Source organism: Hemiscyllium ocellatum, chromosome 18 (assembly GCF_020745735.1).
Source record: "Hemiscyllium ocellatum isolate sHemOce1 chromosome 18, sHemOce1.pat.X.cur, whole genome shotgun sequence".
Taxonomy (NCBI): Eukaryota; Metazoa; Chordata; class Chondrichthyes; order Orectolobiformes; family Hemiscylliidae; genus Hemiscyllium; species Hemiscyllium ocellatum.
In genome coordinates this window covers 45,255,764-45,278,537 of record NC_083418.1, presented here as the reverse complement: position 1 = coordinate 45,278,537, position 22,774 = coordinate 45,255,764, and the positions used below count along the sequence as shown (strand labels likewise).

Here is a 22,774-nt window from a genome sequence, read left to right as displayed (position 1 = left end):
TAGAGCCCCATCATCTCCATTAGATGTTGCCCATAAACATTTCCTTCAGTCAGTGACATTTGTGAAGCTAGACAACTGCAAAATCATTCAGCAATGCCCAAAGGGAATGCAGTCAGTGGCATTATATCATCCCCATATCGATATTCCTGTCTTTCTATTTTAAGGATATTGTGATGTCTTGTGGCAATTATACAACTCAAGAAATACAACATGGATTGGACATGGCTTATGGTGCTTAATTATGATCCTGTATACTTCAAAAGGCATTTAATCGTACACAACCCATATCCGTAGTTCACTGTTCTCTCATTCAAAGTGTTGGAGGTAGATTGTGCATGTTTATGTGGATATTTATATACATATTTATGTCTGAAATTGGCTGCTTACACAAACTGTTGAGGAAAGTCAGATTTAAGCTGGTGTCTCATGTACAAGAAGAATGTATTTATATTTATAATGCCCTTACTACAACCTCAAGATGTTCAATGGTGCTTTGTAATCAATAGCATAGTTTTGAATTATAATCACAGCTGTGATGTGGGAAATGTGGCAGTCAGTTGTACACAGCAGCACCTCAAACAGCAATGAGAGGAATGTTCCATTACCTGTTTTTGCGAATGGTTGAGAGATGAACTTTATTCATAACCTTGGGAAAACTTCCCTTATTTTCTTGAAACACTGCCATGGATTCCTACATCCACTTGAGGGGCTAGCTGGGACCCTTAGTTTAATCTTTCATCTGAAACTGAGCACCTCCAACACTTCCTCAGTCCTGCACTGCTGAACCTCCATTATTAGAATTAGATCTTTGTAACAGCTCACAAGAAATACACACTGGATATATATTCAGTAGCAGCGTATTCTGGTTGCACACTTTTTGGGATTCAACTTTTCCAATTGACCCATTTTGTTCCAAAACTGAAATGTCTACTAAGATCCCTGAAACCACAAATAGAACAAAGCAGATTAACAGTTTGTCTGCATCGTCAAAAATCTATTCTGCCAAATTACCTTAAAAGGATTTCAAGCCAGAGTAAGATGCATTGTAATTCCTGGTATACTTTAACTATCTTTAGTTCAGTGACGACACTCTAATCAAAATGCAAGTCTAGAGTTTTTAGTACATATTCTAAGTTGGTACTTTGCACTGATGGCATACTGTATGTTAAATATAGCAGTAGGGGTTCTCCCACTGTTCTGATCAATTATTATCCTTCACTCAACATTGTTTGGTGATTATCTTTTGATTCTTATTGAACCCATTTGTGTGTATATTGGCTGTTGTATTTCCTATATTACAACAGTTACCACAGTACAAAATTTGACTCCAAAGATCTTGCATTCTGAAATCATGAAAGACCTCATGTACATACAAGTTCCTGCTTAACGTAGAGTTAAACACTTTCCAACAGGCATTCTATAAGACAGCCAAGAGAACTTTGCACTGTACGAAAGCTGGCTAAAGGTTTCATACTTAATGTTCCTAAAATATTAACACAAACTGGGATATAGCCAAGAAACAGACAATCTCTGCCACAACTCTCCCGACTAAACCCACAGGTGGTGACATCAACACATTCCAGGGTGAGTGCATGTATCTGCATTTGTGAAAAACAAACTTTATTTTAAGAAGTTGAAGCAATCATAGATAATAATTAGAGCCAAACAACCTTCTAACTAAATCTGTGGCATCTGGTGTTCTGCCTATGTACAACACAAGAAATATCCCACTGATTTTTCTGACAATGTCGTTGTTCTTAAATGTTCTTCTACTATTCAATTAATGAATGTTCTTAATCAAATCAGCTTTCAAAATAATACTCTTTGAGACTATGCTTGAATCAGAAATGATCAGCTACTCTGCGACAGAAAAATATTGTGGATGCTGGAAATCTGACGTAAAAACAGCAGGTGCTGACCAGGCAGCACTTGGGCTTGCAAAACAGAGTCGACATTTTGGTAAATGGTTAAGTGTGTTTCTGTCTACAGATACTGAATGAACTACTTTGTAACAATGAGAACAGCTATTGTAGTGTATTGTTATCCTGAAAATATCGAATGGGGGTTCTTTAAGGTCAAATCAAAATGTATACAAAAGGACTTGTGCAATTTACTATGGAGTAAATGTCTTAGCTGAGTCTACATAATATATGTTAGAGACTTGTGTGAACTAATGAGTGAATATATTAGCTTAAACTACATAATATACATATATACACAAACAAGTGAGTCTCACACTGCCTTCTATCCATCCGGGGCTTTGGTGAAGGTGGCACTTGGAGCTCTATTTCCGATTCCATGGCATCAGTCTCGCGAACCCCAGCGTGATGGTGAAAAGTCTGATCAGTGGGGCAAAGGCCCTGGTATTAATACGATTAACTATTAATTGTCTGATTTCCAGATATTATCTCGAGGCCCAACCCCTCACTTAGAAAAGTGGATAAATGCTGAAATAGCCTTGTAACTTTCTTCCTGAAGCACAACTGAGAAATTCCACTCATTGATGTACTGGAAAACAAAACCATAGAGAAGTTGTTTGGCAGCAATTTATATAATTAATGTCAATATTTTTATGATACAAGTGTTTTGGCATAGATTCAAGGTGCACCGAGAGAAAGTCATCTTGAATGGCAGAAGACCACAAATAAAAATGGATATACAATAAATGAAAGCAGTCCGTAATATAAGGTCATCAGATAGGAGTCAGAAATGTGATAAAGCGTCAAAATACAAATGGGTGCCTCACACGAATCCAGGTTGTTCAGGCTCAGGGATAGATAGAAATGATTAAATATAGTGCAGAAATTCAAATTCAATTCATGACAACATATCAGAAAATAACAATTACAGAATCATTGACCTTGTCTCAATTTCATGTCAAATACTGGAATTGATTATCAGGTGTATCTATGTTGGAATGGTTTGGGAAATGATAGCACAGATTTGGAAGGCAATGATTGTGTCTTTTCAATAAATGACTACCCGAATACACTGTGCCAAGATTTACAACATACTATGGTAGAAATGTTTACACTTGAATAGGTATAAAGCATACCAAGTTTTGAAAGCTTTGGTCCCATTGCTAAATTCATTGAGACCATTTTCTAGGTGTTCTGGTCAGGGACTGAGAGACAATCCTGGAATATATATCATAGGAAATGGTACAAATTTGGCCTCGTGGTGTGACCAAAGTAGAATTATTTAGAAGATAGAGCAATGGAGTTAAATACATTGAAGTCATTTAAGAAACAGTTGGATGTTGCCAATGAAGGCATTTGGACCATTTAGTATCATTGCACTAAGATAGTCTAAGTGGCATCCCTAAGCAACTTTATGTCCCATATTTAGCATGGTAAAACATATTAAGACACTTTACAAGACCAAGGGTGGCACAGTGGCTCAGTGGTTAGCACTGCTGCCTCACAGCACCAGGGACCTGGGTTTGATTCCAGTCTATTTGACTATTTGTGTGGAGTTTGCACATTATCCCCTTGTCTGTGTGGGTTTCCATCGGGTGCTCAGGTTTCCTCCCACAACCCAAAGATGTGCAAGTGAGGTGAATTGGCTGTGCTAAATTGCCCATAGTGTTCAGGGTTGTATAGGTTAGGTGCATGAGTCAGGGATAAATGTAGGGTAATGTGTCTGGGTGGGTTACTCTTTGGAGGGTTGGTGTGGATTTGTTGGGCCGAAGGGTCGAGAGTGTGATGTTGGGAAAGCACAGCAGGTTGTGCAGCATCCGAGGAGCAGGAAAATGGACATTTCAGGCAAAAGCTCTTTGTCAGGAAGGCCAGAGCTTTTGCTCGAAATGTCAATTTTCCTGCTCCTCGGAGGCTGCCTGACCTGCTGTGCTTTTCCAGTACTACACTCTCGACCCTAACCTCCAGCATCTGCAGTCCTCACTTTTGCCTTGTTGGGCCAAAGAGCCTGTTTCCACACAGTTAGTATTCTAATTCATTATCAAACGGAATTTGACAACACACCAAGGAGGTGGGGGCAGATAACTAAAAGCTTAATCAAAGTAATTAGCATTTCAAAGCAGGAAAGAGAGGTAAGATATTAACTATTATGGAGGGAATTCCAGAGATTATGTTTGCCTTAGCAACTGATGCCGCAGTCACCAATAGTAGAACAATTTAAATGAAAGCTCCTCATGAGGCCAGAATTGGAGGAGGTCTTAAAAGATTTTAGGGCTGGAGCTTATGACGGAGGGGTGGCAAATCAATTGAAGATTTGAAAACAAGAATGAGAATTTTAGAGTGTTGTCATGGCTGGAGAGGGAGGCAGTACATACCAGTGAACACAAGGATGACAGCGAAACAAGACTTAATGCAAGTTAGGATATGAACAGCAGGACTTCAGATGAGCTCAAGTTTATAGAAATGGCAAGGTAGGAGATCAACCAGGAAAGTATTGAAATTGGCAGGTCATCAAAAGGCTGGCAGAGGATTTGAGGAACAGATAAACTTTGCGGAGGTAGGCTCATAACTATCTTGTGACTCGCAGAATTATTTTAGATTAGATTACCTACAGCGTGGAAACAGGCCTTCGGCCCAACCAGTCCACACCGACCCTCCGAAGAGTAACCCATCCAGTCCCATTTCCCTCTGACTAATGCACCTAACACTATGGGCAATTTAGTATGGCCAGTTCCTCTGACCGGCACATCTTTGGACTGTGGGAGGAAACCAGAGCACCCAGAGGAAACCCACACAGACACGGGGAGAATGTGCAAACTCTACACAGGCAGATCACCCGAGGCTGGGATTGAACCTGGAACACTGGTGCTGTGAGGCAGCAGTGCTAACCACTGAGCCACCAGATTATGTGTGGCAGATCTTTGTATCAGTGTTAATTAAAAACTGAAAGAACTGTGGATGCTGTAAATCGGAAACAAAAACAGAAATTGCTAGAAAAGCTCAGCAGGTCTGGCAGCATCTGAGCAGAGAAATCAGAGCTACCATTTCAGGTCTAGTGACCCTTCCTCAGAAGTTCTTATTAATGCTGATTCCTCCCCACACATGCTGCCAGACCTGCTGAGCTTTTCTGGCAATTTCTGTTTTTGTTTGTATTTGTATTGTTTTTTGAATCATACGAGGAAAATGAAAAGTCATTGGAATTTTTCAACACCATTGTTCAACCATCCTGCAAGCAGATAAACGACCAGAAAATAAGTTCATTATTTAGGGTTTCCACCAAGGTTAATGTTGGAAATAAGGACAACCACAAATTGTGCTGACATGTAGTGGAAGGATGGCAGGGGGTGAGAGTATTACAAGATAAATCTAAAGACTTGAAATGTTTATTAGGCAACTGGAGTTTGAACTAAAATATTGAGATTTACTCCCCTAATATTTTACTTGTTTCTTTGATGTGTGCAAATTAAGTTTCCGTTGCATTGAGGGATATCGTGATAAAATGGAACTACTCAGGGTAAAGGCCATGCACTTATATGTGGCAAGTGGCGGAGCATAATGAATCTATTTGCATTCAGAGAAAGAAAAGAATAGTTGTAGCTACTGCTACATTCAAACTGGTCATTTCAGGAACAAATTGGTTCTTCATGAAGAGTTGGGATTTTTCCAGCAGCTACTTTCAATATGATTTGCATTTGAGTGGGTTGGTTTCAACTGAGCTCTGTGTCTTCCTTGAGGACTTTCTGGATGGTGTTGCTACTTCCGCAGGCTTTTATCGTTTCATTGTTTTCCATCATTAAGCAGCTGGAAGATTTCCAGTCCTATTTTACATTCATATAGATAAGGAAAGTTTTATAAAAAGCATCTTAGCCAAATAGTAGAGAAAAGAAAGCTTGTGAGCTTCCTGACATCATTCGCTCATGAATTATTTGGTTTTGTTCTGCAGTCAGAATTGGATATTTGTTCAGATCTGAATACTTCAGGAATATCCAGTTAGAAGGAAATTATTTATTTGGTTTAAACATTGCTCTTGTGTACTTGAGCGCAAGATTTTTTGAAACCTAGTATTGTGTTCAGAAATTAAGGATAACATGAGGGTAATATGTAGCTTAAACTACATATCATCTCATAAGTTCTCGTATTCTTCTTACAGTTTGATCCATTATTGTCATAAATTGAAGTTGACGGCAGCAGAACATACTCCTACATCAGTTATTAAGTCTGGGATTGATACATTTTTGTTAAGCAAGGTATTAAGGAGTAAGGATCAAAGACAGATATATAGATTTAGACCACAGTTCAGTCATGATCTCACTGAATGGTGGAGCAGGCTGAAGGGACTGAATCCCATTCTTATGTTCCTATGTCCCGTGTTCCAGTGTACTTTGAGAGAGAATTTCAGCATTGTTCTCCAATCTCCTGCTGTCATGTCAGTAGAAACTCTGGAGAATGTTTTTTTTTAAATTCATTAATAGGATATGGGCATCACTGGCTGGTTCAGCATTTATAGCTCATCCTTAATTGTCCAGGGGACAGGTAAAAGTCAGCCATATTGCTGTGGATCTGGAGTCACATGTTCGGCCAGACTAGGTAAGGATGGCAGTTTCCTTCCCTAAAGAATATGGGTGAACCAGATATATTTTTCCCAATAATCAACAATGGTCACCATTTGACCCTTAATTCCAGATATAACTGATCAGATCCTTAGAACATTACCAAGGTCTCTGAATTAATATGCTAGTGGTAATACCAGTAGGCCATTGCCTACTGAGGAATGGGGTTCATCTTCCATTGAATTGACGGAACAAGTTTAAGAGAGCTAAATCAAAGCCCAAGCATTTGTATTTTCAACATGCAATTTAAAATTCTCCATCAAAGGCATAAGTTGGGATGAAGATCTCATGCCTACAAAAAGTAAAAACTTTACTAAATATCAGCAAATATTGAGATGTGAAATGGTTCAACCCAGTAAGGTTAAATTGTCTTAAACTGACATGGACATGTAATGAAAATCTTTACTGATTTCCTTTTCTCTGAAGGTGCCAACCTGATGAAGATAAAGTCCCTGAGATCCAAGTTCAGTTCTGCTTGACTTAGCTCAGAGAAAGCTACCAAATTATTTAACAGTGAGGCAAATTGCATTTGGTGACCTTGGCAGCTGCTGCAAAGGCATGATGGGGAAAGACCAAAGAATAAGGGGGTGGGGTGGGGGGGCGGTGGCATTCAGCAATTAGGCCCCGCTGTTAACTCAGCTATAGGCCAAGAGGTTGTCTGTAAATATAGAGTATGGTCGACCTCAAAGACCTAATTCGACGTCTGAAAATAAAGAGTATAGACCTGAGCAGGTTTATTAACTCTCCATGTATCAAAGATTTATGTTCTATCAATAAAGTATATTGTTGAATTTAAAAAAAAACTACTGTCTTTATAGCAGGTCATCAATTGCATACACTTTTGAGTGATGTTTTTCATTACTAGGCTGAGCTTACCATAGCCAATTATAGTGGCTGCACATCCAAACGATCAGCTAGGTTAACATAGGCTGAGAGCAAAGCTAGCTGTCCAGCCGACATGTCCTTCCTCATTGAGCATCATACTTATCAACGGAGCCAGCTCAGTAACTGAAGGCAAGAGACCTTGAAAAAAATCGATAATTAAAAATTGAATCACCATATTTCTTCTCCTTTGACATTATTGATGGGCAGCAGCATGTCCAGAATACAGGCCGCAGACCCTGTATGCAGAAGGATTAAGGGGAATTGAAGCTTCTAGTATGCTGGTTAATTAGGTGAGATGAGAGTGGGGTGTTGGAAAAGCACAGCACGTCAGGCAGCATCCGAGGAGCAGGAGAATTGATGTTTCAGGCAAGAGGAATGAGGCTAATTAGGTAAGCCCAGTAAGCAATGGGAGTGGACCATGTCGGCCTTAGAAATAGGCCATTTTGGGCAATATTCGGCAGAACTGCTTCAGCTCAAGCATATGAATAGTTTGTTGGGTAGAGTTCATTCAGGGAACACACAGGCCATGTTGAACATGGATAGTTTACAGGACAAAAGGACTATGTGTACAAATCATTTAGGTGAGATCATGTCTGATCTGTGGTCTAACTCTATTTACCATGCCACAACATGCGCCTGGGCAAACACTGTCATTCTGGAGCTGTCCTGCAGTGTTCCTGACATTTGCCCCACCCAAGGCAGGCTGGTGAAATGATAGGCAGGGACCTGGAGATCCTGCTGGATAGGCTGGTGCACAGGTGGGATGTCTTCTAACCCTCAGTTCCAGCAGTGGAAATCTAAACATCAGGCCATGCCAGTCTGTTCCAAAGGTGCCACTAGGGTAAGTGCAGTTTCCACCACTTGGAGGAGGGCACCTCAATATATAAAGATGGTCAATGACCTTCTCTACCATGCCAGCGTAAATGCTATCACCTTTACACTGATAACCCCACACTCACTCTGACTCTGCTCCTGGACCCACCTCCCAACAAGGCTCGTGCTTAACCACTGTTGTTATTACTCACAACACCTTCATGCTGAATGAGAAGATCAAAGAGTGGCCTGCAATTGTGTGCCATTCATTTTAATTGAGGAGCTGAAAGAGTTGTCTGCACTGACAAAATATTCATTTGAAGAATGGAATATTCAAGAGAATAATGGCAAAGTGTTGAGGGTGATTGGAATAGGACTGAGAAAGGGAAACACTCCTGTCCTGATTCCATGCAATATTTTGAAATGACTTTTTCTTTAAAAGAAGACTTTGGGGCATCTTCTAGAGAATGTATTAGAATTTCAAGTAAAGAGAGGCCAAAAATAGTGTAAACACATTCTATATTAATGGGGCTTAATGCCTGCTTCACTAGGCAAACATTTCTTGGGTTTACTTTGAGTGTAGGCCATTGATTCTCCAATGGCCCACACTGCTCTCCTTCATAATGCCTTATGTACTTTAACTAAGACAGACTCGCATTAAATCTGAGAGCCAAGATCTTTTAGTTTCTGAGTTGCTAGTTATTTTCACATTTGGATTAAGAGGTGGAAACTGTTCATGTTTAAGTTTGCCTTTTTAAAAGTCAGACTTCAGCATGTTTTCACAATGTCCTTTAACACTTTGCCATATGATCTTTGCCCAATCTACCTATCTAGACAACACAGTTTGAAGAGAAGTGAGATTCTCTCACTCATTCAAAGCCTACAAGTCAGGTTAACTGGTCATTAATTATTTATTTTTTATGGACCCTTACTGTGCACATTTGGCTGTCATTTTTACACACATTTAAGTTGGAACTAATTATAAGTAAATATTATATTCAGATTTGTTGAGCCAAACAAAGGCTAGCATTTTTTGTTTTTGCTCACTAACGTGGGTACAATTCATATCCTGTGGAAAAGAAAGTACTGCAGAATGTGCAAATAATGACAGCACAGAGACTGAGTACAAGTTATTTTTCTTTCACAGCTTTCAAGTATAATGCACAAAGCTTAATAGATCTTGTGATGAATGGCTTGTGGAAACTGAGGCCAGCAACTGCTGACTGGAATATTACTTCTTTGTTGTGGATATTGATTGCCACCAAGAAAACCCATGAAGAAGGATAGTTGTTTACTAATAGATAGCAGATGAACTTCCTCAGAGATCCTCTGTTCTGCTGCAGAAATTCAAGGGGAACCTTCCTCACATGTGTAACACATTCCTGCTAAAACGATACTAGTGGAAAAGGAGAAATCCTGAAGAAATTCTGAGAAATTATGTGAATAAGAAAGCACATGATTTATCCCTGATATTTCTGATTACCCATTGCACTGTTGGAACTTCTTTCGTCTTGCTTTCAAGAGGAGAATACCTTGCATTGATGATGGCTTAGAAAGATATGTTTACAGGGTAAGATGAAGTAGATTGAGAAGTGGCTCCTTTGGAGTATAAATACTAACATAGACCCGTTCAGCCTAATGGTTTCTTTCTGTGCATGAGTCTCTGTATAATAATCATGATACCATTGTGCTACATTATGAAAAGGTATTTTGTCCCTTTATGGCCATGAAGCAAGTCACTGTTCTAGGAAAGTTTTTTATGAAGAAAATGAACCTTCTTTATTTTATTGAGAAAACTTAATAAAGGAGCAACTCAGTCATGTTGGAAAACAGTAGATGTAGACACAAAGGCAAAGAAATAGTTAATAGATGATTAACGTTAGATCAGAAGGAAAACAGTCACGGAGACAGTGGGTGACACGGTGGCTCGGTGGTTAGCACTGCTACTTCACAGCACCAGTGACCTGGATTCCACCCTCAAGTAAATGTCTGTGTGGAGTTTGCACATTCTACTCATGTCTGCATGGGCTTCCTCTGGATGCTCCGGTTCCCACCCATAGTCCAAAGATGTGCAGATTAAATGGATTGGCCATGTTAAATTGCCTATAATATCCAGGAATGTGCAACCAAAGTGGATTAGTCATGGGAAATGCAGGGTTAGAAGTATAAAATAGGTGGGTGGCTCTGGATGGGATGCTATTCAGAGGGTTGTTGTGGATTTGATGGGCCGAATGGCCCGCTTCCGCACTGTAGGGATTCTATGATTCTAACAATGTTCAGATGCTAATATTGCGGATGAACATAATGAAACGGCAGATTTAGTGAAGGACTTAGAGTCAACCTTCACAGTAAATGAAAAGGATAATATACCTAGATGGTCCAGGGAAGTTAGTAATGAAGTTAGTAATTAAAATTAATATAAGCAAGAAAAGAGTATTAGAAAAAGTAATAGTAATGAAGAATGGCAAATCCCTAGGATCTGATGGTTTCCAGTCCACAATTTTAAAGTCCACAATAAATGCTTCACCCATAACCTTCCAAAACTTTTTGAATAAGCAATTGTATATTTGACTAGAAAATTATAAATGTAACTTAATTGTTTAACAGTATTGAGAGAGAGGGAAAGAAGAGAAAATTATAGACCTATATAGAGAGAACCAAAATTAAATGGTTGGATTCTGAGGTGAGGATTTTGAGCCATAGAAACAGAAAAGCACTAAAAATAGCATTACCAATCAACATGCTAATTTCCCAGCTCTAACCCTTCTCCAGGCCACTTTCCAGCACTGGGATGGAGGTGAAGAGGCCTGGGAATAGTTAACAGCCTGGAGCCAGCCTCTACAGACCACTGACTAGTGCTACAGGGAGCCTTAGACGCTCTCCATATATGGTTGGTAATAGCTGCAGGTACAGCTAACGTTCTGAAGGGTTTTCCTCACACACACTACTCCAACCACACCCTTTCCATCACACTCTGGCCTATGGTGGTCCTGTTAAAAAAGGCTTTTTTTCTATGTGAAATTTGAAATATTTTAAGTCAGAGGACCTCCATTTTGGGGTACCCTTTCCCTCAATTAGGTTGCCAAGACATCCTGTTTCTGCTTTTAAGTTGGAATGTCTGTGTTGGCAGAGGCTCCAATCAGTATGGTACTATTCCAAAAATTACCTGAACTGTGGCCAGTGACCAGGAACACAGGTGCCTCAGTAGCTCCTACCTCTGACAGTGGAGCTATTGACCTTTTTGGAGCCCATTCATCTGCTATTTAATAGAATGGCATTTCTAGAGGTGGTCCACCTCCTTCAGAATTGTCCTCTGGGCACTATACTCTCATTAGTGGGTTCCAACTCACCTTTCAGCCCAATGCTGGGACATGGGACCCAAAGTCCTGTTTGAAGAATCCCAGTCATAAAAAGAATAAAATGGCCAATCTCCTTAGCAATACAAATCATATATAGAGGGAAATAAGACATTGTGCTTGCTCCAAAATATGAGGGAGGTGCTACAGCATCTCCAGACTTGTTAAAAACAGAAACGTCCCTGTGGCTCATATTTGGACTGCTCCTTGTTCACTCCCTGCTAAGGTGTTGTCCACTGAACGGAATTAGCCCACTGAAGTTGGTGATGTAGACTAATGTCAGGAGAAACTGAGTTTGAAAGAAAAGAATATAACGCAGAATGTTGGAGACATTCTCTTTCCTCGAACCCAAGCTCATGCTTTTTTAAAGGGTGGAAAATTTCCCATTGACAAGTGATGAAACAGAAAATCTTAGATCATCTTGAGTTTCAGGAACATGACAAGTAAATGGTTAATTTTCTCACAGGATTATAAGTATGTTTGACATTTTAAGGACATTGGATTCATCCTTCAAAAAATTGATATTTAAATACATTTAAACTGGGGTAAGACATCAATTAAAAGCTGCAGGGTCAACTACAAAACTCAATAATTTATGTTTAAATCTTTTGCACATTTGATACTGTCAGTCCATTTTCCACTCAAAGCACAAAAACCATTTTTTACAACATTAAAAATAAATTACAATGTATTGTTAAAAGGAAAATGTATTTCTATTTATATAGTAGCTTTCATATATCTCTCATGATGAATAAGTCACTGTTTGTGTGATCACTTCTTCCAGGCACAAATTTGGTAGCCAATTGATTCATGGCGTGTGTGAATAACAGCAACTGAGATCAGTGAATTGTTGAGGGGTAGATATCGGCTAGATTACCGAGACAATTCCTAAGATCTTCTGATAACACCATGACATCTTTTCCTTCTACCTGACAAAGCCCTCCATTACCATCACATTCAATGAGTATTCTACATGATCCCGGGTCTCTCGCCCCGAGTACTGCACTGAGATTCTCTTTAGATTATGTACTGAGTTCTCTACTGAAGTTTGAACCAATGAAATTTTCCATGATTGGAATGGTAGTTCAGTGCAGCAATGTATTAGTGTCCTGATAATGGACACAGTGTACATGGCTCTTTCTTCCCTGACATCTTTCAGAATGAAAATCAGAGACCAAACGTTAGGTATTCACTACTGAGGTAGGTAATCCAAGTTCTTTTAAAAGCCCCCCCCATCACATCATACAGTTTTTTGCTCTGGGAGAGAAGCAGGTATAGGATGGAATTAGTTGATCCTTTATCCATGCCAGTATATCACCCATTATACCATGCAGTTTTTAACTTGCATTGTAAATTTTTGTATGACACAATCAAAACTCGCTGAACAGCTCCATGTGAATATTTTGGCAGAAATCTAACCTTTGGAGCAGAAGAAGCTGTTTTACTCTGCAGTAAAGAGTATCTCAACCTGAAGATGGGTAGTTTATTTCCAATTTCCATACAGTAAGCTGTAACTTTTATTCATTAAATTAAAAACCTTTGTAAGTGTGAATGTGTGTGAAGTGTGCCTCCCGTAAACAAAATACCTGGAGAAACAACATCAAGAAGCAGCATTCTAATCAGCATCAGGATCACCCCAGCAAACCCTGTGCATAGGGATTACTGAACTGCCTTCCTAGTCTTTCCCTCTGCCCATAGCGCCAATGTTTATTTTCTGTCATCTCCGCTTGAATGTATTTGGATTGGGAGAGTTTATAAGTAGGGTATTGTTTTAATTGGTAGAGATATATGTTGACAGTTCCGAATTTTTTTATCTGTAGCGAGAATCTACTTATTAAGTACAGAAACCTGGTCCATGCTTTCTGTCCACATGGATCCAGAAGGTAAGTAAAGTTGCGAATTTTGAATGCTTTTCAAAATCTTTAACTATTGTGATGATTCTGGGAATAGCAGGCTTGATTTCCAGCACACTATGCCAATGAGGCATGATACCATGTCAAGCGATTAGGTGGCATTTTGTGAAGAACTTTCTCAGCTTTTTCCAAGTGTTTGATCAGCATTATAATCTTTCTCCAATTGGTGTTGAAAGAGAATGCACTGCTTTTCTCAGATTCCTAGCCAGGAGACACAATCAGGAGGTGAACTTGATAATAGATTACCATCAGGTCCATTTTTGACAGTTCACGATGCAAATTATGTGGTAACTGACTGCCTTCAATCCTTGGAATAGTAAATAAAGATCACTCTTATACTCTTCCAGGTCTGTGTGAGCAGAACTTTTCAGTAACTCCTATGGTGACGTCAGTTTCTGGGTCCAACAGTGCTAGTGAATTAACACTACATGTGTCCATTAGGGAAGTGGTGAACTTCCAATCCCTTCAGTTTTACATAAGTTGGTCATAATGATCTTTCGCTCAGCAGCATGCAGCTGATGATATTGTCCAAGAGTACAGGGAACAGGAAACTCTGCATGTGCAAGAAAATTATTCAGTAATACTGAAGCATGAGAATGATGCTCTGCCTTTGTATGAGATTTGTGAAGATATTTTGTCTAGTGTTCCAGAGAAATGGAGAGCAGCCACAGCAAGTAATACTGAAGTTCCTCTCAGAATGTTTTGCAGTTACTCCTCACGCAGTCCTCACATATGCGAAGTCTGGAGAGATTTCAATTGAGTTGGTGCAGTTCTTGTGAAAGTGTTTTGAAGAAGTGGATCTAAACTTTGCAGCCTTCATGATGATTCACACCACACTTCATCCTGAACTTGAAAATACAGTGCAAGAACCTGAAGATGTCGTTGTCATGCTGTTGCAGTTGAACAGTGATACTTCCCCATTCTTTTTTGATGGTGAAACTTCATTTGGCTGTCTTTCATTGCCAGAAATGTAACGTGAAAGGGATGAATCTAATTGAAGTGCAGTCAAGTGAAAATGGTACATCTTTGATGAAAACCCACACACCTTTGTTCTGATGTGCAGCCCACTGGAAAATAATTCTTTCAGTGCTATGAGCTTTGGGATACTGACCTACTCTTCATTTCAGCTGCTGAAAGTACAATCCTGAGCAAAACTTTTTGTCATTCCTTCCTTTGCCATTTTGAATGGTCAGATCAGGAAGAATTATGGAATCTCCACAGTGCTTGAATGTATAAATCATGCCCTTTGGCAGAGCTGATGGTGTGTAAATCCATTCATATTTAGGGGGATAGCTTCAGTTAAACATTTAAATAAATAATGTTACAAAACTACTTTGTTAGTAATTTGGACATTGAGACAGTATTCAAAGGAGATATAAAGATCAGATTTAATGAATATGCAGATGAGCTCTGAGTTAAGCCTGTATTAGCGAGTTTTGAAAAGATTTGTCGGTCAGGTTGAGGTTCTGGATGTAGGTTTGCTCGCTGAGCTGGAAAGTTCATTTCCAGACATTTCGTCACCCTACTAGGTAACAATTTCAGTGGGCCTCTGCTTGAAGCACTGCTGATAATTCATGCTTTCTATTTATATGTTTGGGTTCCTTTGGGTTGGTGATGTCATTTCCTGTGGAAAACAACACATACAGACCAAATATTGAACTACAGAAGCAATCACCTCAACATCCACAAATGAAGCTGCATCAGAACATCACACAACGGGCCAACACACACTGCAGAGGAACTACTCAAAGCAGAGGAAAATCACCTATACTGTGTATTAAAATAGAACGAGTACCCAATCAACACAGTCCACAAATTTCTCAGCAACAGGCCCAAACTAGCAGACAAAACACGTCCAGAAACCCCAGCCACTACCCCCTACATCAAAGACATCTCAGAAATGACTGCCAGACTACTCAGACCCCTTGGCATCACGGTAGTCCACAAACCCACCAATACACTAAAACAGCAGTTAATGAACTTGAAAGACCCTATACAGACAGCAAGCAAAACTAATGTCATTTACAAAATACCATGCAAGGTCTGCAACAAACATTACATTGGAAAAACAGGCAGAAAACTGGCCACCAGGATCCATGAACATCAATGAGCCACAAAACGACATGACCCTCTCTCACTAGTATCCTTACAAACAGATGAAGAAGGACACCACTTCGACTGGGCCATCACATCCATCCTAGGACAAGCCAAACAGAGACATGCACAAGAATTCCTAGAAGCATGGCATTCCAACTGGAACTCTATCAACAAACACATTGAGTTACACCCCATCTACCAAACCCTAAGAAAAAGAACAGGAAATGACATCGCCACAGGAAATGACATCACCAGCCCAAAGAAACCCAAACATATAAATAAAAAGGAGGAATTATCAGCAGGCCAACTGAAGATGTTACCTAGTAGGATGACAAAACGTCTGGAAATGAACCTTCCAGCTCAGCGAGCAAACCTACATCCAGTAAGCTGTATTGTCACTGTGACCTCAGTAGTCATGGAGTTAGTATCCTGTTGAAGTTTGGAACATGTACAGCAAGAGGACCTTGCAGTGTAGCCTTACCATAGTCTATCAATAAACATTGTTTAACACAAATCTGGATGTCTATTCCGTGGGTGAAGATCTAACGGAGCCACATTAATGCATGTTACAATATAAAGACCACTCTTCTTCCTGCTGTGGCTAAAATGCAGGATTTCTGTCAAACTGGCTTTGCAATATATTGAGGGTATGAGGGTCATTCTGGTTATAAATTAATAAAATAACCTTACTCAATTTTGTTGGTAGATTGATGAGTTTGCAATTGGATACATTTAATACTTTCTAGCTTCACTTTGAAAATTGGGCAGGGAGAAAGAAGATGATAAATTCTAACATAACAGAGTTGTTTGGGAGTCTGAAGTCCGAATCCCAGTTGGTACGCAGGAAAGTAATTTTCTCTTGCATTTCCTTTGATCTCTTCACACACAAATGTTCTTCCTTTGCTGCTGACAACTAGTGCTTAGATGTGTATGAAGGGAATCAATCTAGTTTATTGACTGAAATCAAGAGCTCAAAGCCAGGAAAAATTATAAGTGCAAAACAATATGTTGGTTATGCTAAAGCCTAGCTACCCGATGAAGCAACAGTGCTGTGAAAGCTTGTACTTCCAAATAAACCCTTTGGACTGTAATCTGGTGTTGTGTGATTTTTAAAATTATGCTAAATGCCAATGTTGTTGCAATTGATTTTCCCCACTATTGCTTTCGCCCCCATCTAAATCAACTTCAAACTGCTTTTCCAGATACATTCAGTTGTTGTCTAACTCATACTGTTACTTACATTATGATCTCGATTATTTTAATTTCATTTTTGTATTTCAGTTGCTATGTCAAACTGCAGAATGCTTTGACTTCACAGAATTGTGACTTTACATGCAGTGATCTCTATCACAAACATGTACTGAATTAGTTATTAGATCTATATGTTTCAATTAGGACACTCGTGAACACTAGTAAATGTACTTGTTCTCTGGAGCAGGACATTTAATTGCTTTTAAATAAATAGGTACAGAATACTAAGGATTTAGTATAGATTTTTAATAGTTTTATCTGAATGGATTTTAGAGTCATAGAGTCATAGAGATGTACGGCATGGAACAGATCCAACCCATCCATGCCAACCAGATATCCTAACCCAATTTAATCCCACCTGCCAGCACCTGGCTTATATCCCTCCAAACCCTTCATATTCATATAACCATCCAATGTTGCAATTGTATTAGCCTCCACCACATCCTCTGGCAGCTCATTCCATACATGCACCACCCTCTGTATGAAAAAGTTGCCCCTGAGGTCTCTTTTATATCTTTCCTCTCTCACCCTGAACCTATGCCCTCTAGTTCTGGACTCCCCCACTCCAGGGAAAATACTTCGTCTGTTTATTCTGTCTATGCCCCTCATAATTTTGTAAACCTCTACAAGGTCACCCCTCATCCTCCGACGCTCGAGGGAAAACAGCCCCAGCCTGTTCAGCCTCTCCCTATAGCGCAAGTTCTCCAACCCAGGCAACATCCTTGTAAATCTTTTCTGAACCCTTTCAAGTTTCACAATATCTTTCCGATGGGAAGGAGACCAGAATTGCACACAATATTCCAACAGTGGCCTAACCTGTTCTGTACAGGTGCAAAATGGCCTCCCAACTCCTGTACTCAATACTCTGACCAATAAAGGAAAGCATACCATATGCCTCCTTCACTATCCTATCTGCCTGCGACTCCATTTTCAAGGAGCTATAAACCTGCACTCCAAGGTCTCTTTGTTCAGCAACACTCCCTAGGAACTTACCATGAAGTGTATAAGTCCTGCTAAGGGTTGCTTTTCCAAAATGCAGCACTTTGTATTTATCTGAATTATACTCCATGTGCTACTTCTCAGCCCATTGGCCCATCTGATCAAGATCCTGATGTAATCTGAGGTAACCTTCATCACTGTCCATTACACCTCCAATTTTGGGTATCATCTGCAAACTTACTAACTATACCTCTAACGCTCACATACAAATCATTTATATAAATGATGAAAAATAGTGGATCTAACTCAATCAAGTTTGTGAGACATGATTTCCCATGCACAAAGCCATGTTGACTATCCCTAATCAGCCCTTGCCTTACAGGCCTCCAGTCTGAAAAATATCTCTCCACCATCACCTTTTGTCTTCTATCTTTGAACCAGTTCTGTATCCAAATAGCTAATTCACCCTATATTCCGTGAGATCTAACGTTGCTAACCAATCTCCCATGGAGAATCTTGTTGAACACCTTACTGAAGTCCATATAAATCACATCTATCACTCCGCCCTCATCAATCCTCTTTGTTACTTCTTCAAAAAACTCAATCAAGTTTGTGAGACATGATTTCCCACACACAAAGCCATGTTGACCATCCCTAATCAGCCCTTGCCTTTCCAAATACATGGACATCCTATCCCTCAGGATTCCCTCCAACAACTTGCCCACCACTAACATCAGACTCACTGGTCTATAGTTCCCCAGTTTGTCCTTACCACCTTTCTTAAACAGTGGCACCATGTTAGCCAACCTCCAGTCTTCCGGAACCTCATCTATGACTATTGATGATACAAATGTCTCAGCAAGAGGCCTAACAATCAATCCCTAGCTTCCCATAGAGTTCTAGGGCGCACCTGATCAGATCCCAGCGTTTTATCCTTCTTTATGTGTTTCAAGACATCCAGCACTTCCTTCTCTGTAATATGGACACTTTCCAAGATGTCACCATCTATTTCCCTCCATTCTATATCTTCCATGTCCTTTTCCACAGTAAATACTGATGCAAAATACTCGTTTAGTATCTCCCCCATTTTCTGTGGCTCCATACAAAGGCCGCCTTGCTGATCTTTGATAGGCCCTATTCTCTCCCTAGTTACCCTTTTGTTTTTAATGTATTTGTAAAATCCCTTTGGATTCTCCTTAACACTCATGTCCCCTTTTTGCTCTCCTGATTTCCCTCTTAAGTATACTCCTCTTGCCTTTATACTCTTCTAAGGATTCACTCGACCTATCCTGTCTATACCTGATATATGCTTCCTTTTTTTTCTTAGTCAAACTCTCAATTTCTTTAGTCATCCAGCATTCCCTTTACCTACCAGCCTTTCCTTTCACCCTGACCCAGGAATATATTTTCTCTGGACTCTCATTATCTCTTTTCTGAAGGCTTCCCATTTTCCAACTGTCCCTTTATCAGCGAACATCTGCCCCAGTCAGCTTTTGAAAATTCTTGCCTAATATCGTCAAAATTGGCCTTTCTCCAATTTAGAACTTCAACTTTTAGATCTGGTCTATCCTTTCCATCACTATTTTAAATCTAATAGAATTATGGTTGCTGGCTCCAAAGTGCTCCCCCACTGACACCTCAGTCACCTACCCTGCCTTATTTCCCAAGAGTAGGCCAAGTTTTGCACTTTTCTTGTACGTAAATCCACATACTTAATCAGAAAATTTTCTTGTACACACTTAACAAATTCCTCTCCATCTAAACCCTGAACACTATGGCAGTCCCAGTCTATGTTTAGAAAGTTAAAATCCCCTATCATAACCGCCCTATTGTTCTTACAGATAGCTGAGATCTCCTTACAAATCTGTTTCTCAATTTCCCTCTGACTATTAGGGGGTCTATAATACAATCCCAATAAAGTTATCATCCCTTTCTTATTTCTCAATTAATCGCATTTCTCATCCATACATATATATAAATATGTGGGACAAGGGAAGGTAAAGGTGATGGCAGTCTGCTGATAAGACGTTGAATTCTGTGAGAAGCAGTCAGTCTGGTTCTGTAAATGAGATCAGTGCGAGCTTTTACTTAATAACTTATTGCATATTGCACATGCCCACTTTTCTAATAAATTGCGAAAAATTTCAAAGCAAACATTGGAAAGCAAATTGAAAAGAAGATTTTATGCAATTTTGCAATTGTTGAAAGTATTTCTTTATATTATCATTAATAAAGCTTGTTTTTATAACTTGCATTTACGTTAAAATAAAACTTGAAAAACCTCTGTAATGGAGGCCTGGTTGTACCCTGCAAACCTTGACAGTATTGGACAGTAATAATGTAGGTGGTACAACATACTTATGTTTCACATGCAGAAAGGATACTGTTAAAATGATTGGAAGGTACAGCTATCTGGTGTGAATGGAATTAGTGGGGCTGGATTTTGTCATCAGTGTAACTCCTCAACGTCATAACTGGAACTGTGCCACTTCCACTCTCACTTTACTTTTTTCCACACGAGTAATGGGAAAACTTTTCACTGGTGAAACCCACCATCAGTTGATGATTCTACAATTACAGGCAACCTATGCAAGAGTCCCTGGGCCAAACAAGAAGACTTTGGGTCAGGGCCACCACTTTCCTGACCAGCTCCATTTAGTTCATTTAAGACTTGAGAACTAATACATGTTTTTCAAAATTAGATTTCACCGCCAAAAATTTCACATTACATTGGTTTCACTTTATTCATATGTGCTGCATCATTATTTGTTAAGGTTAGCCTAGTTAGAGAGCTATATATACATCCTTATGACGGGTACATGTTAATGGTTTGAGGAGAATTAAGGACATTTCTATAAGACCATTAAGACATCGGAGCAGAAATTAGACCATTCAGTCCATTAAGTCTCCTCTGCCATTCAATCATGGCTGTTAATTTCTCAATTCATTCTCTGCTTTCTCCCTGTAACCCTTGATCTCCTTGATTCCCTTGACAATCAAGAACCTATCTATCTCTGTTTTAAATATACTCAATGACCCAGCCTCTACAGCCTTCTATGGCAATAAATTCTTTGGCTGAAGATGTTTCTCCTTACCTCTCTTCTAAAAGGTCTTTCCTTTACTCTAAGGCTGTGCCCTTGAGTCCTCGTCTCTCTCCTACCAATAGAAACATCTTCCCAACTCCACTTTGTCCAGGCCATTCAATATTCTGTGTTTCAATTCGATCCCCCCTAATCCTACTAAACTCCATTGAGTATAGACCCAGAGTCCTCAAACATTCTTCATATTCAACAGCTTTCATTCCTGAGACCATTCTCGTGAACTTCCTCTGAACTCACTCCTGGGCTAATGCATCCTTCCTGAGATATGGTGCAGAAAACTGTGCAAAATACTTTATTATTGAAGAAACAAAGCTTTCTTTTTTATGAACTCCCAAGTTATTGATTGTTCCTATCAGTACCCAGTGTTGTACTCCCCACTCTGTGGGACATAGTAGAACTTGTAGGATCAGTTGGCTCTTCCTTCTATGCATTGTAAAGAATATCACCAGAAAATATCATCAGGGTAAATACAATGCTGCAGGTAATTCAAAGCCCTGTAAGAATTCTGCAAGTAAACACATGTATTTAGACAATGCTAACTATTCCTTGGGCCCTTCGTGTTCCTACATGGAGACTGAGCTCCATGTCCATATTCCTATTGATAAGGCATGTACTCTAATATTGGGTCTGACTGCAGGGTAAACCCGTCTTAATCACTGGTAGCCCTGGCCATAGTTTTTCATTATCCCAGCATTTAATTTGCTGCTTTTGAGGCTCCCATTCCATTAAAGGATGGCTATCTGCCCTGAAGAGCTGGCAGTAAAAAGTGAGGTCTGCAGATGCTGGAGATCAGAGCTGAAAATGTGTTGTTGGTTAAAGCACAGCAGGTCAGGCAGCATCCAAGGAACAGGAAATTCGACGTTTCGGGCCAGAGCCCTTCATCAGGAATGAGGAAAGTGTGTCCAGAAGGCTAAGATAAAAGGTAGGGAGGAGGGAATTGGGGGAGGGGCGATGGAGATGTGATAGGTGGAGGGAGGTCAAGGTGAGGGTGAACTCGGATTAATGAGTTCAACACGCAGCGAGATATTGAACAATTCTTCCGCCGCCTTCGCCTCCGTGCCTACGTTTACAACCAAGACTCCCGCCCACCCTCTGACGACCCCTTCTCCCGCCTCCAACACACCCCATCCACCTGGACACCCCGTACTGGCCTCTTACCCGCCCTCGATCTATTTATAGCCAACTGCCGCCGCGACATTAACCGACTCAACCTGTCCACCCCCTCACCCACTCCAACCTCTCACCCTTAGAACGTGCAGCCCTCCACTCCCTCCGCTCCAACCCCAACCTCACCATCAAACCAGCAGACAAAGGAGGCGCGGTAGTAGTTTGGCGCACCGACCTTTATGCCGCTGAGGCAAAACGCCAGCTTGCGGACGCCTCCTCCTATTGCCCCCTTGACCATGACCCCACCTCCCACCACCAAACCATCATCTCCCAGACCATCCATAACCTCATCACCTCAGGGGAATCTCCCATCCACCGCCTCCAACCTCATAGTCCCACAACCCCGCACCGCCCGTTTCTACCTCCTGCCCAAAATCCACAAACCTGAATGCCCCGGCCGACCCATTGTCTCAGCCTGCTCCTGCCCCACCGAACTCATCTCCGCGTACCTCAACACGGTTCTGTCCCCTTTAGTCCAAGAACTCCCCACCTACGTTTGGGATACCACCCACGCCCTCCACCTCCTCCATGATTTTCACTTCCCCGGTCCTCAACGCCTTATCTTCACGATGGACATCCAGTCCCTGTACACCTCCATCCCCCATCACGAAGGACTCAAAGCCCTCCGCTTCTTCCTTTCCTGCCGCACCAACCAGTACCCTTCCACTGACACCCTCCTTCGACTGACTGGACTGGTCCTCACCCTGAATAACTTCTCTTTCCAAT

At 40.4% G+C, this 22,774-nt stretch overlaps 1 protein-coding gene across 1 annotated transcript in view; it reads left to right on the top strand.

Annotated features, from left to right (window-relative positions):
- The window catches only part of tub (TUB bipartite transcription factor), a 230,063-nt gene that overhangs the window by 24,303 nt on the left and 182,986 nt on the right, over positions 1–22,774 (top strand). The window lies entirely within an intron of this gene.